The 18,938-nt window shown below is 45.4% G+C and overlaps 3 non-coding genes across 3 annotated transcripts; all 3 read right to left on the bottom strand.

Moving 5' to 3' along the window:
• Nucleotides 1-4,468: 4,468 nt before the first annotated feature.
• LOC132539118 (U4 spliceosomal RNA) lies at nucleotides 4,469-4,609 on the bottom strand. The gene has a single exon (XR_009550425.1). It is a non-coding gene; the product is annotated as a U4 spliceosomal RNA (small nuclear RNA).
• A 9,954-nt stretch (nucleotides 4,610-14,563) lies between these two features.
• Nucleotides 14,564-14,704, bottom strand: LOC132539117 (U4 spliceosomal RNA). Its single transcript, XR_009550424.1, has one exon. It is a non-coding gene; the product is annotated as a U4 spliceosomal RNA (small nuclear RNA).
• Nucleotides 14,705-15,191: 487 nt separating this feature from the next.
• On the bottom strand, nucleotides 15,192-15,332 carry LOC132539116 (U4 spliceosomal RNA). The gene has a single exon (XR_009550423.1). It is a non-coding gene; the product is annotated as a U4 spliceosomal RNA (small nuclear RNA).
• Nucleotides 15,333-18,938: the final 3,606 nt, after the last annotated feature.

Genomic DNA, 18,938 nt, shown 5'->3' with positions numbered 1-18,938 from the left:
GTAGAATAAGCATTCTCCAGACCTCTCCTAAGTAGCTTCATGGACAAATAGTGTGGTATGGCCTTGGGTACCCAACTTGGAACACCTCTTAAAATGCAAAGTATTTGTGGCCTTTGTACAGGCCGTTTTATTCATCAGAACGTCTCCTGGAGCTGGGGATGGAGCTCCGTGGTAGAGTATGTCCTAAGTTGAATATCCCTGACACTTAGGCGCGCGCACACACACACACACACACACACACACACACACACACACACACACTTCTAGAAATATCCTAAGAGTGGGAAAATATTTCCTAGAAATAAACCATGAGTAAATATTCACCTCTCCCAGTTATATCTGATCAGAACTGAACTCCTTATATAAATTCACTTGTTTTTTTTTTTCTTTCTTTTGCTCAACTCTGAGTTATTGCAGTGTGGGGGATTGAACCTGGGATGTGAGAGCCTCAGGTATGAAAGCCTCTTTGCATAACCATTATGCTATACCCCCACCCATAAATTTACATGTTTTGTTTTTCCCTATGAATCCACTGTTCCTGGAGGCCATTTATTCCATTTTGTTGCCCCTGCTGTTATTGTTGTCATTGCTGTTGTTGTTGGATAGAAGAGAGAGAAATCCAGAGAGGAGGAGAGAAAGAAAGACACCTATAGACTTGCTTCATGGCTTGTGAAGTGACCCCTTCCCCTGTAAGTGGGGAGCAGGGGACTTGAATCCGGATTCTTGCATGGGTTCCTGCATTTTGTGCCATGAGTACTTAACTCGCTGCACAAGCACTCAGGGCCCCCAATTTAAATATTTTTATGGAAGAGAAAGTGATGAATTCCTCATAAACTTAACAGGGGTTAATGACTTAATACTCTAAATTCCCTAATAGCACATGGAGGAGATAGCATAATGATTATGTAAAAAAGCTTTCATGCTTGAGGCACTAGAGGCCCCAAGTTCAACCTGCAGAACCACCATAAGCCAGAGCAGAGCAGAGCTGTGATCTCTCTATGGATCTAGATATTTTAATCTCTTTAATATATGTGATTTATTTAATTAAAGAGAATTAAATCACATACATATGTATCAGTGTATAATTTTTAAATTTTTTTAAAAACTTAAAAAAGTATTTACTTTCCTTTTTGTTGCACTTTTTTTTTAATTGTTGTAGTTATTGTTGTAATTGATGTCGGCCTCCCCACCTGCAGGGAGTCGCTTCACAGGCGGTGACACAGCAGGTCTGCAGGTGTCTATCTTTCTCCCCCCCCCCCCCCCGTCTTCCCCTCCTCTCTCCATTTCTCTCTGTCCTATCCAACAACAAACAGCATCAACAATGGCAATAATAATAACCACAAGGAGGCTACAACAACAAGGGCAACAAAAAGGGGGAAAAATGGCCTCCAGGAGCGGTGGATTCATGGTGCAGGCACCGCGCCCAGCAATAACCCTGGAGGAAAAAATAAATAAAAATAAAACACACACATTTTAAGTTATTATTTGAAAGGAGAAGGGGGGAGATCAAAACTTTTTTTTTTAATTTATTTAGTTTAGTTATTCCCTTTTGTTGCCCTTGTTGTTTTATTGTTGTAGTTATTATTGTTGTTGTCGTTGTTAGATAGGACAGAGAGAAATGGAGAGAGGAGGGGAAGACAGAGAGGAGGAGAGAAAGACAGACACCTGCAGACCTGCTTCACTGCCTGTGAAGCGACTCCCCTGCAGGTGGGGAGCCGGGGTTCGAACCGGGATCCTTACGCCGGTCCTTGTGCTTTGCGCCACCTGCGCTTAACCCGCTGCACTACAGCCCGACTCCCAATCAAAACTTTTTTTACGGGGGTCGGGCGGTAATGCAGTGGGTTAAGCACTCAGCGCAAAGCACAAGGAGCAGCATAAGGATCCTGGTTCGAGCCCCCGGCTCCCCACCTGCAGCGAAGTCGCTTCACAGGCGGTGAAGCAGGTCTGCAGGTGTCTGTCTTTCTCTCCCCTCTCTGTCTTCCCCTCCTCTCTCCATTTCTCTCTGTCCTATCCAACAGCGATGACATCAATAACAACAATAACAACCACAACAAAGGCCACAACAAGAGCAAACAAAATGGGGAAAATGGCCTCCAGGAGCAGTGGATTCGTAGTGCAGGCACCGAGCCCGTGATAACCCTGGAGGCAAAATAAAAAAATAAATAAATAAAATAAAAACTTTTTTTACATTTTTATATTTATTTATTTATTTAAAGAATTTATTTATTTACGAGAAAGATAGGCAGAGAGAGAGAGAAAGAAGGTATCACTCTGGTACATGTGCTGCCGGGAATTGAACTCAGGACCTCATGGTTGAGAACCCAGTGCTTTATCCACTACACCACCTCCCGGACCACTTTATTTATTTTTTTAACTAATTATTTTATTTTCCCTTTTGTTGCCCTGTTTATTATTATTATTGTTGTAGTTATTATTGTTGTTATTGATGTCATCGTTGTTATCTAAGGGGGAGAGAAAGATAGACACCTGCAGACCTGCTTCACTGCCTGTGAAGTGATTCTCCTGCAGGTAGGGAGCCTGGGACTCGAACCGGTATCCTTATGCTGGTCCTTGAGCTTTGTGCCATGTGTGCTTAACCTGCTGCTCTACTGCCCAGTTCCCTATTTATTTATTTACCAGAGCACTGTTCAACTCTGGTTTATGGTGGTGCTGGGGACAGAACCTGGGAGGGACCTCAGAGCCTCTGGCTTGAAAGGCTTTTGTATAACCATTATGCTGTCTTCCCAGACCAAGATATAAACTTTTTGAAAGCCCCTGAAGCACCACTTCACTCACATGCAGGTGGGGACCAGAGATTTTTTTTTTTCCCCTCCAGGGTTATTGCTCCTGGAGGCTATTTTTTTTCCTTTTGTTGCCCTTGTTGTTTATCACTGCTGTTATCATTATTGTTGTTAGTAGTATTGTTCTTATAATTGTTGTTGGATAGGACAGAGAGAAATGGTGAGAGGAGAGGAAGACAGAGAGGAGGAGAGAAAGACAGACACCTGCAGACCTGCTTCACCGCCTGTGAAGCGACTCCCCTGCAGGTGGGGGGGACCAGAGAGTTGAACCTGGGTGCACCACCAGTAGGTGCAAACGTACCCACACCCTAACCCACACAAAACATGAATACAGGGGGCCAGGCAGTGCACACATTTCAGTGCACAAGGACCCAGGTTCAAGCCCCTGGTCCCCACCTGCAGAAGGAAAGCTTCACGAATGGTGAAGCAGGGCTGGAGGTGTCGTTCTGTCTCTCTCCCCCTCCCTTTTCTTCAAGTTCTCTGTCTCTATTCAATAATAAATAAAATAAAAATGTAATAAAAGTGCGGGGGTAGATAGCATAATGGTTATACAAACAGACTCAATCGTGAGGCTCCGTGAAGTCTCAGGTTCAGTTCCTTCACCACCATAAGCCAGAGCGGAGCAGTGTTCTGGTAAAAAAAAAATTAAAAAATTATATATATATATATATATATATATATATATATATGTAATAAAAAAGTGGTCCGGGAGGTGGTGCAGTAGATAAGGCATTAGACTCTCAAGCATGAGGTACTGAGTTCAATCCCTGGCAGCCATGTACCAGAGTGATGTCTGGTTCTCTCTCCTGTCATTTCTCATGAATAAATAAAATCTTTAAAAAAAGAAAAGAAGGGAGTCGGGCTGTAGCGCAGCGGTTAAGCGCACGTGGCGCAAAGCACAAGGACCCGGATAAGGATCCCGGTTCGAGCCCCCGGCTCCCCACCTGCAGGGGAGTCGCTTCACAGGCGGTGAATCGGGTCTACAGGTGTCTGTCTTTCTCTCCCCCTCTCTGTCTTCCCCTCCTCTCTCCATTTCTCTCTGTCCTATCCAACAACGACAACAATAATGGCTACAACAATAAAACAAGGGCAACAAAAGGGAATAAATAAGTAATAATTAAAAAAAAAAAAAGAAAGAAAAGAAAATAGGGCGAGCGTAGATAGCATAATGGTTATGCAAACCGACTCTCCAGCCTGAGGCTCAAGTTCCAGGTTCAACACGCACCAGCATAAGCCAGAGCTGAGCAGTGCTCTGGGAAAAAATATATATATATGAGGGCAGGGGTAGATAGCATAATAGTTATACAAACTCGTGCCTGAGTTCTCAAAGTCCAAGGTTCAATTCTTTTTTTTTTTTTTTTAAGATTTTATTTATTTATTAATGAGAAAGATAGGAGGAGAGAGAGAAAGAAACAGAAGTCACTCTGGTACATGTACTGCCAGAGATTTTTAACTCAGGACCTCATGCTTGAGAGGTCCAATGCTTTATCCACTGCACCACCTCCCGGACCACCTAGGTTCAATTCTTAAACCACCATAAGCCAAAATTATGCACTGCTGTAACATGAAAAAGAAAATAAAAAAAACCCACATGTCCCACGAAATCAGACCCAGAGAGAAACAATCAGCGTAATATATCTCACTATTTTTGAACTCTGAAACGTCAGTCTCCGTAGAGACTGTCAAAAATTGCCAATGCCGACTGTATTTCAAGTCGTCATGGCGGGGTATTGGGAAAAGTTTTCAATTAGCAATAATCGCGCCTCGGATAAACCTCATTGGCTACGATACTGCCACTGCGCAAAGCTGAAGAGCAGAGCTTCCGCGCCCCTCTCCCCATGGGCCGCAGCTGCCTTTTCACTGAGGGTGAGCGGCTGCCCGCGACCCCGCGCGGAGGACGTGCTCGCCACCCCGGCGCTCAGTGCTCGGCCCAGCCTGCGCGGGAGCCTCCTCCTCGTGGCATCTGCGTGTGTGGATCGTCCAGGTTTGGGAAAGAGAACGGTTGTCCGCGGGGCATGCTGGGAGCCATATTCAAATCATGATGACGTCATAGGAGCCCTGCAGCCAGTGGCCGCTGGGAGGGGCGGGTGAATGTAAGAGTGACTAAGGACCAAGGTTCAAAAAGCTGGTGGAGGTGGGGTTGCGGGGTGCAGAGCGGGGTGGGGAGCGGGGGAGTGCGTTTGTGTATTTGGCAAATGACCTGTGAGCCATGAGGTTTCCAGTTCCATCCCTCCATAGCCAGTACCGTAATGCAGTTCTGGTTCTTTTTTTTTTATTTTTGATTGATTGATTGATTGATTGATTGAATAATGATTGGCAAGATGGTAGGATAAGAAAGGTACAATTCCACATAATTCCCACCACCAAAGTTCCACATCCCATCTCCTCTATTGGAAGCTTTCCTATTCTTTGTCGCTCTGGGAGTATGGACCCAGGATCATTATTGGGTGTAGAAGGTGGGAGGTCTGGCTTCTGTAATTGCTTCTCCACTGAACATGGGTGTTAGCAGGTTGATCCATACTGCCAGCCTGTTTTTTTTTTTTTTTCTTTATTGGGGAATTAATGTTTTACATTCAACGGTAAATACAATAGTTTGTACATGCATAACATTTCTCAGTTTTCCATATAATACTAGGTCCTCTGTCATTTTTCTTGAATTTGTATTCCCCTCCCCCCCCTTCCCCCAACCAATCCCAGAGTCTTTTACTTTGGTGCAATATGCCAATTCTAGTTGAAGTTCTACTTGTGTTTTCTCTTCTGATCTTTTTTTTTTTCCCTTTTGTTGTCCTTGTCATTTTTATTATTGTTGTAGTTATTGTTGTTTTGATGTCGTTGTTGTTGGATAGGACAGAGAGAAATGGAGAGAGGAGGGGAAGACAGAGAGGGGGAGAGAAAGACAGACACCTGCAGACCTGCTTCACCGCCTGTGAAGCGACTCCCCTGCAGGTGGGGAGCCGGGGGCTCGAGCCCAGATCCTTCTGCCGGTCCTTGTGCTTTGTGCCACGTGCGCTTAACCCGCTGTGCTACCGCCCGACTCCGTTTTTCTTCTTTTTTTTTAACCAAAGCACTGTTCAGCTCTGGTTTATGGTGGTGGGGAAGATTGAACCTGTGACTTCGGAGCCGCAGGAAGTTCTGGTTCTTCTGTCACGTGAGAACCACAAATAAGGGATCTCAGGGAGATAGCTCAGTGAATGAAGCTGGGGCCTTCATGCATGAGGTTATAGGTTCCATCTCTGGCATGTCACGTGCCAAAGTGATGGTCTGGTTTTCTTCTCTCCTCTTTTTACTTTTTTTTTTTGTTTTTTATTTTTTAAATATTTATTTTATTTATTTATTCCCTTTTGTTGCCCTTGTTGTTTTTTATTGTTGTAGTTATTATTGTTGTTGTTGTTGTTGGATAGGACAGAGAGAAATGGAGAGAGGAGGGGGAGACAGAGAGGAGGAGAGAAAGACAGACACCTGCAGACCTGCTTCACCACCTGTGAAGCGACTCCCCTGCAGGTGGGGAGCCGGGGTTCGAACCGGGATCCTTACGCGGGTCCTTGTGCTTTGCGCCACCTGCGCTTAACCCGCTGCGCTACAGCCCGACTCTCCTCTTTTTACTTTTTAAAGGTTTTATATATTAGTGAGACAGATATGAGGAGGGAGAGAGAGGGAGAGAGAAAGAACCAGACATCGCTCTGGTATATGTGCTGCCAGGGATCGAACTGAGGACTTCATGCTTGAGAGTCCAATGTTTTATCCACTGCACCACCTACCTGACGGCCCTCCTCCTTCTCCCCCTCCCCCCTCCTCCCCCTCCTCCTCCCTCTCCCCCTTCCTCCCCCTCCTCTCCCACCTCTTCTCCTTTCTTCTCCGTCTTCTCTTTCTCATAAGTAAATCTTTTCTTTTAAACCAAAAAGGGCAGGGGCAGGTAGGGGAAGCTACAGGAGATGAAAGCTGCATCTGCGGACTGGGAGGCACAGCAGACATGCATGCCTGAGCTCCGGAGGTTTCAGGTGCTGTCCCTGAGCCGACTGTATGCTACAGCTGAGCAGGGAGCTGACTCGGTGCTGGAATGTGAGACCTGGGGATCACCACTTAGGACTAAGCACCAGATATGGGCTGATTCTCAGCATCACATATGACTGTGGTTTCTAAATATTAATATATTTGAATGAATAAAAAATAAAACAGTGACTGAGCAATGGCACAGAGGGTAAAGGATTGAACTCTCAGGCATGAGGGCGATTAGGCAGTGATGCATCTGGTTAAGTGCTCACATTATAAATAACTCTCAGACATGAGGTCCAGAGTTCAATCCTTGGCATCACATAAGCCAGAGAGATGCTCTAGCTCCTTCTCAGTATATATCTGCCTTCAAAGAGGACTTTCCTGGGGGTTGTAGCAGTGTCTGAAGCTTGTGTTTGATCCCTGGAGACAGACAGACAGACATACACACACACACACACACACACACACACACCTTCCTGATCATCCAGGCTGAGAGGTCACTCTGATAGCACTTTTCTTCTCCATCTTTTTGCTCCCAAGCACCTCTTCTTTGTCCACCTATATATTGAATGCCTCCCTTCCCACGAGTCTGTCAACTCAAAGACAGGGCCAAGGACTGAGAGAGAGGGTTCAAGGGTAGGACGCCTGCCTTGCCATTCACGTAAGGGGCTTGAACCTGGGTCCTTGTGCATTTAACCAGCTGTGCCACCACCCAGCCCCCTCCCTCTCTACATCTAACACTAATAAATAAAAATAAAAATAAAAGGTTTCCTGAGAATGGTGGTATTGTGTAGGCTCTGAGCCTTAGTAATAACCTTGTGTGTGAGGTAGAGGAGGAAGGGGTGGGGGAAATTAACGTGCCACAGGTTTTACCACTTAGATGTATTTATTATTTTTACCAGAGCACTGCTCAGATTTGGCTTATGGTGAGACTGGGTCTTGAACCTGGACTTCAAAGCCTCAGGTATGAGAGTCTCTTTGCATAACTATTATGCTATCTCCCCCACTGCACTTAGATACATATAAGTAAGATAGTGGTCCGGGAGGTGGTGCAGTGGTAAAGCTTTGGACTCTCAAGCCATGAGGTTCCGAGTTCAATCCCCGGCAGCACATGTGCCAGAGTGATGTCTGGTTCTTTCTCTCTCTTCCTACCTTTCTCATAAATAAAATCTTAAAAAAAAAAAAAAAAAAGGTAAATTTTTTTTGGTTCTACTCAAATGAAATCTAACTCTCCAGCTGACCAAAGAGGTTACGGCATGAGTTAATCAGAGTTGTCCTTTTTTCACTGACCACTGGTACAGGCAGAATGTAGAGCAGGCTAGGGACTGGGGAGACAACATAATGGTTCTGCAAAAGACTCTCATACGGGGGTTGGGCCGTAGCACAGCGGGTTAAGCGCACATGGCGCAAAGCTCAGGACCGGTCTAAGGATCCTGGTTCGAGCCCCCGGCTCCCCACCTGCATGGGAGTCCCTTCACGGGGTGAAGCAGGTCTGCAGGTGTCTTGTCTTCCCCTCTCTGTCTCCCCCTCTCTGTCTTCCCCTCCTCTCTCCATTTCTCTGTACTATCCAACAACAACAACATCAATAACAATAATAATAGCCACAACAATGATAAAACAAGAAGGGCAACAAAAGGAAAAAAGTAGCCTCCAAGGCATAGTGGATTTATGGTGTAGGCACCGAGCCTCAGCAATAACCCTGGAGGCAAAAAAAAAGATTGTCATGCCTGAGACTCTGAGGTCCCATGGTCAATCCTCACCTACAAGCCAGAGCTGAGCAGTGCTCTGGAAAAAAAAGAAAATAAAGATTTAGGAATGGGGAGATAGCATAATGGTTATGCAGCCTTTTTTTTTTCCCCCTCCAGGGTTATCACTAGGGCTCCTGCCTCACTACGAATCCACTGTTTCTGTTGGGCATTTTTTCCCCAGTTTTGTTGTTATTGGATAGGACAGAGAGAAATTGAGAGGGGAGGGGAAGATAAAGAGGGGGAGAGGAAGACAGACACCTGCAGACCTGTTTCACCGCTTGTGAAGCAGCCCTGTTGCAATGGGGATCTGGGGCTTGACTGGGATCCTTGCGCCGATCTCTAAACTTCGCACTATGTGAGCTGAATCCGGTGCGCCAACGCCCAATCCCCCCTTTTATTTTTTTCTTTTTCTTTTTTTGCTTTTTTTTTAATATTTATTTTCCCTTTTGTTGCCCTTTTTTTTGTTATTGTTATTGTTGTTACTGATGTCATCGTTGTTGGATAGGACAGAGAGAAATGGAGAGAGGAGGGGAAGGCAGAGACGGGGAGAGAAAGACAGACACCTGCAGACCTGCTTCACTGCCTGTGAAGAGACTCCCCTGCAGGTGGGGAGCTGGGGTTCGAACCGGGATCCTTATGCCGGTCCTTGTGCTTGGTGCCACATGCGCTTAACCCACTGCGCCACCACCTGACTCCTTTCTTTTTCTTTCTTTCTTTTTTTTATAAATTGTATTCTTTTTCATTTTTTATTTTATTTTCTCTTTTGTTTCTCTAGTTGTATTTTTATTGTTATTATTGTTGTTATTGATGTCGTCATTGTTAGATAGGACAGAGAGAAATGGAGAGAGGAGGGGGAGAGAAAGACAGACACCTGCAGACCTGCTTCACCTCCTGTGAAGCGACCCCCCTGCAGGTGGGGAGCTGGGGCTTGAACTGGGATGCTTACTCTGGTCCTTGGTCTTTGTGGCACATGCACTTAACCTGCTATGCTACCACCCGACCCCCTATTGGGACATTTAAATTTTTATTTTTATTTTTATTTATTGGATAGAGACAGTCAGAAATCAAGAGGAAGGGGGAGACAGAGAGGAAAAGAGACAGAAAGACACCTGCAGCCGTGCTTCAGCACTTGCAAAGCTTTCCCTTTGCAGGTCGGGAGCAGGGGCTGGAACCTGGGTCCTTGTGCATTGCAACATGTGCGCTCGACCAGGTGTGCAGCCACCCGGCTCCCAACCTGTCACTTTATCTCCTCCTCCTCTCCTCCCTAATTTCTCTCTTGTCTCTACCCAATAGTAAGTAAACAGTGGCCCGAGAGGTGGCACAGTGGCTAAGGCTCTAGACTCTCAAGCTTGAGGTCCTGAGTTGGATCCCTGGCAGCACATGTACCAGAGTGATGGCTGGTTCTTTCTCTTCTCCTATCTTTCCCATGAATAAATAAATTCTTTAAAATAAATAAATGAATAAGTGAATAAAGTTTTTTAAAAAGAAAAATTCTTAAGGGGCCAGGCAGTATTGCACATGGTTGAGAACACATATTACAGTGCACAAGGTCCCAGGTTCAAGGCCTCCAGCTTCACAAGCAGTGAAGCAATGCTATAGGTGTCTTTCTCTCCCTCTCTATTACCCCTCCCCCCCTTAAAAAAATCTTTATTGGATAGAGACAGCCAGAAATTTAAAGGAAGGGGGAGGTAGAGAGGGAGAGAGACAGGGTGGTGTAGACAGCATAATGTTTATGAAAAGAGACCCTCATGCCTGAGACTCCGAAGTCCCAGGTTCAATCCCCCGCACCACAGTAAGCCAGAGCTATGCAATGCTCTGATGTCTCTCTGTGTCTTTCTCGCTCTGCATCCCTCTCAAAAATAAATACTGAAGGCTGGGAGTATGGATCGACCTGTCATTGCCCATGTTCAGTGGGGAAGCAATTACAGAAGCCAGACCTTCCACCTCCTGCATCCCTCAATGACCTTGGGTCCATACTCCCAAGGGTTAAAGAGTAGGAAAGCTGTCAGGGGGAGGGGATGGGATGCAGATTTCCGGTGGTGGGAATTGTGTGGAGTTGTACCCCTCTTATACTATGGTTTAGTCAATGTTTCCTTTTTATAAATAAAAAATTTAAAAAATAAATAAAAGAATTTAAAAAGAGAGGGAGGGGGAGTCGGGCTGTAGCATAGCAGGTTAAGCGCAGGTGGTGCAAACACAAGGACCGGTGTAAGGATCCCGGTTCGAGCCCCCAGCTCCCCACCTGCAGGGGAGTCGCATCACAAGTGGTGAAGCAGATCTGCAGGTGTCTGTCTTTCTCTCCCCCTCTCTGTCTTCCCCTCCTCTCTCCATTTCTCTCTGTCCTATCCAACAACAATGACATCAATGGTGACTACAACAATAAAACAGCAAGGGCAACAAAAGGGAATAAATAAATAATTAAAAAAATTTTTAAAAAAAGGGAGAGGGAGAGAGACAGAGACACCTGCAGACCTGCTTCACCACTTGCTAAGCTTTCCCCCTGCAGGTAGGGGCTGGGGGACTGAACCCAGGTCCTTGTGCAGTGTAACATTCACTCATCAGGTGTGCCACCATCAGGCCCCTCACCCCTTCCCTTTTCAATTTTTTTTTTCAGGGTTATTGCTGGAGCTCAGTGCCCACACTATGAATCCACTGCTCCCAGTGGCCATTTTTTCCTATAGGACAGAGAAATTGAGAGGGGAGGGGTAGATAAAGAGGCAGAGAGAGAGAGAGAGAGAGAGAGATGCACATGCAGACCTATTTCAGCACTTGTGAAGCGTCCCTGCTGTAGGTGGGGAGCTGGGGCTTGAACCCAGGTCCTTGCCAGAATCCTTGCTCATAGTACTATGTGCACTTAACATGGTGCACCACCGCCTGACCCCCTCAATTTCCGTCTCTATCAAAAATAATAATAATAATAATGGTTTTGTTTGTTTTTGTTGTTTTTTGCCAGGCCAGCTACTGCTCAACTCTGGCTTATGGTGGTGCTGGGGATTGAACCTGGGACCTGTGAGCCTCAGGCACTAGAATCTGTTTGCATCACTATTATGCTACCTCCCCCACTCTAAAAAGATATATATCTTCCAGGGTTATTGCTGGGGCCCAGTGCCTGCACTACAAATCTACTGCTCCTTTGGCCATTTTTTTTTTTTTTTTTGGATAGGACAGATATTAAATTGAGAGGGGTGGGGAAAATAGGGAGAGAGAGATACCTGCAGACCTGCTTTACTGATTATGAAGCGACCCCCATGTAGGTGGGGAACTGGGGGCTTGAACCAGGATCCTTGAGCGGGTCCTTGCACTTATACTATGTGCGCTTAACTTGGTGCACTACCACTGGGCCCCAAAAAGATAATTCTTAATTTGACAAGATAAAAATTCCTATGAACAGAGATGGATTTTTTTTTCCCAAAAAAGACTGATTTTATTTTATGAAGAGGGATCTTTTTCCCAGTACAATGTTATGTAGATGGCAAGAAAAAGTAGACATCTTCAATGACTAATATTAACATTTAATTTTGGGGGCTGGGTCCAGCTGACTGAGTGCACATGCTACAATGCACAGGTATCCAGGTTCAAGCCCCATATCCCCACCTGCAGGAGGAAGGCTTGACAAGTAGTGAAGTAGTGCTAAAGGTCTCAATCTCTCTCTCTCCCTTTCTGTATCCTCCTTCCTCTGGATTTCTGGCTGTCTCTATCAAATAAATGAATATTATTATTATTATTATTATTATTATTAATTTTTAAAAATATTTTATTTATTTATTTTCTCTTTTGTTGTCCTTGTTGTTTTTCATTGTTGTTGTAGTTATTATTGTTATTGATGTCATTGTTAGATAGGACAGAGAGAAATGGAGAGAGGAGAGGAAGACAGAGAGGGGCAGAGAAAGATAGACACCTGCAGACCTGCTTCACCGCCTGTGAAGCGACTCCCCTGCAGGTGGGGAGCCGGGGTTGGAACCGGGATCCTTATGCCGGTCCTTGTGCTTTGCGCCACCTGCGCTTAACCCACTGCACTACAGCCCGACTCCCGATTATTATTTTTTTAAGAGAAAGAATGTAAAAAGATCATAGCACCAAAGCTTCCTTCAGTGCAGTGAAAGCCAAGCTTGAACCTGAGTCGCACACATGACAAAGTGTTCTACTGAGCTGCTGCACAGGCACCTATAACCCCAAGTACAAACTCCAGCACCACCATAAACAGAAACTAAGCAGTGCTCTGGTTAAATAAATATAAGATAGGGGGCGGGGTGGTTGCACAGCAGCCCAGCTCCCGAGGAGTCGCTTCACAGGCGGTGAAGCAGGTCTGCAGGTGTCTAGCTTTCTCTCTCCATTTCTCTCTGTTCTATCCAATAACAGCAATAAGAACAAGGGAAACAAAATGAAAACATGACCTCCAGGAGCAGTGGATTTGAGCCCCAGCGATAACCCTGGGGGCAAAAATAAATACAAGATGAATCAGGTGGTCCTGAGTTCGATCTCTGGCAGTGATGTACCAGAGTGATGTCTGGTTCTTTCTCTCTCTCTCTCTCCTCCTGTCTTTCTCATTCATTAACAAATAAAATCTTTTTTAAAAAATAAGATAGGGAGTCGGGCGGTAGTGCAGTGGGTTAAGCGCACGTGGCGCAAAGCGCAAGGACCGGCCTAAGGATCCCGGTTCGAGCCCCCGGCTCCCCACCTGCAGGGGAGTCGCTTCACAGGCGGTGAAGCAGGTCTGCAGGTGTCTGACTTTCTCTCCCCCTCTCTGTCTCCCATCTCTCTTCATTTCTCTGTCCTATTCAACAACGATGACGTCAATAACAATAGTAACTACAACAATAAAACAAGGGCAACAAAAGGGAATAAATAAATATTAAAAAAAGAGATAAATCAGTGAAAGACATACATACATACATATAATCTCATTTAAGAAGAAAAAAGACGTGGTCCGGAGGTGGCTCAGTGGATAAAGTATTGCACTCTCGGGAGTCGGGTAGTAGCGCAGTGGGTTAAGCGAACGTGGTGCAAAGCGCAAGGACCGACTTAAGGATCTTGGTTCCAGCCCCCAACTGGACTCCCCACCTGCAGGGGAGTCTCTTCACAGGTGGTGAAGCAGGTCTGCAGGTGTCTGTCTTTCTCTCCCCCTCTCTGTCTTCCCTTTCTCCATTTCTCTCTGTCCTATCCAACAACCACGACTTTAACAATAACTACAACACAATTAAAAAAAAAAGGGCAACAAAAGGGAAAATAAATAAAAAGTATTGGACTCTTAAGCATGAAGTTCTGAGTTTAGTCCCCGGCAGCACATGTACCAGAGTGATGTCTGGTTCTCTCTCTCCTGTCTTCTTTCTCATTAATAAATTAATATTATGGGTGGGTGGGGAGAATACAGGTCCAAGAAGGATGACAGAGGACCTAGTGGGGGTTGTATTGTTATATGGGAAACTGGGGAATGTTATGCATGTACAAACTATTGTATTTACTGTTGAATGTAAAACATTAATTCCCCAATAAAGAAATAAAAAAGTAATATAAAAAAGGAGCGGGAATCGCAGGCACAGACACGCAGAAGTGAAATGCCTTAAGTCCTGGAGAATGCTCTAAGACCGGGGTAGCTGGGGGCTGTTAAGACTCTGGAGTAGAGGAAAGTCCAGGCCCTGGATGAGCTAGCTCCCTGCCTTCGCCTCCTCCTGCATCAACCAGTCCCCTGCTCAGCTCCTGTAGTTTACCTGCAGGTGCAAAGCACTTTCACTTTGTCCCCTCCAAAATGAGCACTATTCTGACACCTTCCCCTCCAATCTCCGAGTCCCAATCTACAAATTCTGAATAGAGGCGCTTTAACCTAGCCTGAACTCCCTGGTTCAACTCCAGAACACCCGCTAATACTACTTCCACGAACTAGAAATGAAGTTGACAGTGTAAGTAAATTGCAACTTGCAACGACAGACTCAAGCCATCCCAACAAAGCCAAGTTATCACTTAGTGACATACCACCACTGATGAAGAACTAAGCAAAACTGACTTTAGACATCCAATAATCAGTCTCCGTAGAGACTGTCAAAAATTGCCAATGCCGACTGTATTTCAAGTCGTCATGGCGGGGTATTGGGAAAAGTTTTCAATTAGCAATAATCGCGCCTCGGATAAACCTCATTGGCTACGATACTGCCACTGCGCAAAGCTGAAGAGCAGAGCTTCCGCGCCCCTCTCCCCATAGGCCGCAGCTGCCTTTTCACTGAGGGTGAGCGGCTGCCCGCGACCCCGCGCGGAGGATGTGCTCGCCACCCCGGCGCTCAGTGCTCGGCCCAGCCTGCGCGGGAGCCTCCTCCTCGTGGCATCTGCGTGTGTGGATCGTCCAGGTTTGGGAAAGAGAACGGTTGTCCGCGGGGCATGCTGGGGGATTTTATGCAAATCACCATGACGTCACATAGGGGCTCTGCCTGTGTGTGTTTACAGTTCAGATATTTGAGCCACTTGAAACGGAAGTCCAAGAAGCAGCAACTTTCAAAGGAGGTGGAATAAAGCGACTCGGGTCAGTTACTAGAAAAAAACGGGAAAACTTCAGAGAAAGCCTAAAAGTAATTCAAAGTTGCCACGCAAATAACTAACCAGAGAAAAGAAAGCCCTGCGAGTATAGTTTATATGCTCTTTTTTTAACAGTGTGATTCAGTCTCCGTGGAGACTGTCAAAAATTGCCAATGCCGACTATATTTCAAGTCGTCATGGCGGGGTATTGGGAAAAGTTTTCAACTAGCAATAATCGCGCCTCGGATAAACCTCATTGGCTACGATACTGCCACTGCGCAAAGCTGAAGGGGAAGACCCCCGGCCATCGTACCCAATAAGCAAGGTCCCTATTTCAGAGAGGTGAATTGGGGGCGCGTGGAGAAGCCTTCCGTTATTGTTTATGGGAACATTATATACGCCCGTGCAAGTGTCTATTAATTGTCTAGGCAGTCTGTGATGATTCACTTGCTTGATGTCACTGGATTTTGATTGAGCCTGGAGCAAGGCATTGTGGGAAGTTTATGTCCATTGATTGACCTGGCAGGTGGCGCAGTGAATAAAGGATTGGTCTTTCTTTCTTTAAGTTTTTATTTATTTATTTATGAGAAACATAGGAGGAGAGAGAAAGAGCCAGACACCACTCTGGTACATGTGCTGTGGTACATGTGCTGTGGGGGATTGAACTCAGGACCTCATGCTTGAGAGTCTGATGCTTTTTCCACTGCGCCACCTCCCAGACCACTCTTTCTTTTCTTTCTTTCTTTCTCTCTTTCTCTTTCTTTCTTTCTTTCTTTCTTTCTTTCTTTCTTTCTTTCTTTCTTTCAAGATTTTATTTATTTATGAGAAAGATAGGAGGAGAGAGAAAGAACCAGACATCACTCTGGTACATGTACTGCCAGGGATCGAACTTGGGACCTCATGCTTGAGAGACCAAAGCTTTATCACTGCGCCACGTCCCGGACCACTCTTTTTTCTTTTTCTTTTTTTCTCTCTCCCTCGCCCCCTTTCTCCATAGTGAAGAAATAAATCTCTTGGGGGACCAGGTGGTGATGCACCTGGTTAAGTGCACATGTTATAGTGCACAAGGACCCAGGTTCAAGTCCCTGGTGTCCACCTGCAGGGGGGAAAGCTTTGTGAGTGGTGAAGCATGGCTGCAGGTGTCTCTCTGTCTCTCTCCCTCTCTTTCACCTTCTTCCCTCTCAATTTCTAGTTGTCTCTATCCAATAAATAAAGATAAATAAAACTTTTCTTTTCAGTTTTATTTCTTTTTTTTTATAATTTATTTCTTTATTGGGGAATTAATGTTTTACATTCAACAGTAAATACAATAGTTTGTACATGCATAACATTCCCCAGATTCCCATTTAACAATACAACCCCCACTATGTCATTCATCATCTTTCATGGACCTGTATTCTCCCCATCTTTTTTCTTTTTTTAAAGATTTGTATTTATTTATTAGTGAGAAAAATAGGAGGAGAGAGAGAAAGAACCAGATATCACTCTGGTACATGTGCTGCTGGAGACTGAACTCAAGACCTCATACTTGAGAATCTAGTGCTTTATCCACTGCGCCACCTACCGGACCACTCTTTTTTTTTTTTTTTTTTAAGATTTTATTTATTAATAAGGGGGGGGGGTCAGAGCATTACTCAGGTACACGTGATGCCAGGGATAGAACTCAGGACCTCATGCTTGAGAATTTACCTCCTGGACCATTATTATTTTTAGTATTTGTTCTTATTTATGTATGAGAGAGAGAGGAGGAAGGGGAGGGCAGGGGAGGAGAGATTGAAAAATAGAGAACCAGAGCATCATTCTGGCATATGTGGTGTCAGGGATTGAATTTACCACAGGCTGGAGAGCCCAGTGGCTTATCCACTGTGCCATCCCCCAGCCACAATGAGAGCTTGCAGCTCTCTTCATTAAAGAGCTCCCTCCCCCCTGCCCCTGCTTGAAGAATCAGGAATATCTTCAGTCACTGGCCTACAGCCAGACGTGCTGAGGGTTTCTGACTCCTTGGTATTTGTGACAAATAGAGGAAGACAACCCAGTCCTTCTTTCCTTCCTTCCTTCCTTCCTTCCTTCCACCCTTTCACTAGAACACTGCTCAGCTGTGGCATCTGGTGGTGTGGGAGATTCAACCTGGGTCCTTTGGAGCCTCAGTCATGAGATTTTGCAGAGCCATTATGCTATCTCTCCAGCTCTATTCTTTAGTTTAGGGTGAAATATAGAGCATGAGGAAGGGAGAGGAGACAGACAAAAAGGAGATGCGTGGTCCAGGAGGTGTCGCAGTGGCTAAGGCACTAGACTTTCAAGCATGAGGTCCTGAGTTCAATCCCCGGCAGTACATGTACCAGAGTGATGTCTGGTTCTTTCTCTCTCTCTCTCTCCTCTCTTTCTCATTAACAAATAAATAAAAACTTTAAAAAAATCATTTCAAAAATATTCAAAAAAGAAAGAAAGAGAGAGAAAGAAAGATGCACCACTGCACCACTCCACCTTCCATCGAGTTCCCCGGGCCACCCAGCTCCTCTTTAAGGCTCAGCTCAGCTGTCCTCTCCTGCAGGAAGCCCTTCCTGACTGCCAGTCCAGGTCAGGTACCTCTCAAGCAGGGAAGCCAGCTGAGACACTCCAGATGCCTGGAGGGCTCTTAGGTGGATGCAGGCATCCTTCCTTCTTTACTTCTTGACCTGTATGGTTATTGCGTTTTTGGAGCACTAGCTAGCGAGGCCAACTCTCTGCCACTTAGGGCATGACTCCTTTTGGCCTCTGGCCACAGGTTTTTGTTCTTCAAATTCCACTGATGGTTGTCTTAGGCCCAGGCCCTAGTCCAGCTCGCTTCTGGACTAGGGTGATAAGGCACCTGGGTCCCTTTTATGTTTTGTTTGAGATTATTCTTTTTTTAAATCTTCATTTACTGATTGGATAGAGACAGCCAGAAATCAAGAGGGATGGGGAGATAGGGAGAGAGACAAAGAGACACCTGCAGCCCTGCTTCACCACTTGCAAAGCTTTTCTCCTGCAGGTGTGGACCGGGGGCTTGAACCTGGGTCACTGAGCACTCAACCAGGTACGTCACCACCCAGCCCCCATCTCTCTTCTGTAAATAAGACAGTTTTTTTTTTTTTTTGTTTGTTTGTTTTAAGTATCAGATTGGGGCTGGGGAGACAGCAAAATGGTTATGCAGAGACTTTCATGCATGAGGCTCCAAGGTCCCAGGTTCAACCCCCCAGTCCCACTATGCCAGAGCTGAGCAGTGCTCTTGTCTGTTTCTCTCCCTCTTCACAGGCGGTGAAGCAGGTCTGCAGGTGTCTGTCTTTCTCTCCCCTTCTCTGTCTTCCCCTCCTCTCTCCATTTCTCTCTGTCCTATCTAACAACAACAACATCAATAACAACAATAAGAACAACAACAACAATGATAAACAACAAGAGCAACAAAAGGGAAAATTTTTTTTTAATTTAAAAAAAAGAGAGACTACAGTTATCCAAAGAACTTGAAGAACTTCTCTGTCCCTGGAAACATATTGCTTGGGTGGCTCTTTGTACACTGTAACTACGAAGGGAAATTGTGTGCTTTCCAACTGCTGTGGATGACTTCATCCTGCATGATGACTTTCCAGCACCATGAGAAAAACAAAGTGTCGAGCTGATTTCTTCCCAGAACATGATGTTCTTTGAGACGCCTAAAAGCACAACAGCCCTGTGTAGCCCCAACAGTCTCTCTTAATGATGCACATCCCATTTAGAACACTATACAGACAATGTGAATTGAACATTTTTCACACTAGGATGTTGGCATTTTCATAGGTTTTGATCAGTTACATGTGTGTGCAGAGAACATTCTGCATCAAAATATCTTGACTTTGTAAAAGTTTCCAGCCTATGAAGTCTTTCAGCCAACAAGGTC

Source organism: Erinaceus europaeus, chromosome 6 (assembly GCF_950295315.1).
Source record: "Erinaceus europaeus chromosome 6, mEriEur2.1, whole genome shotgun sequence".
NCBI lineage: Eukaryota > Metazoa > Chordata > Mammalia > Eulipotyphla > Erinaceidae > Erinaceus > Erinaceus europaeus.
Note: the sequence above shows the minus strand (reverse complement) of the source record. Positions and strands in the feature narration are given on the sequence as shown.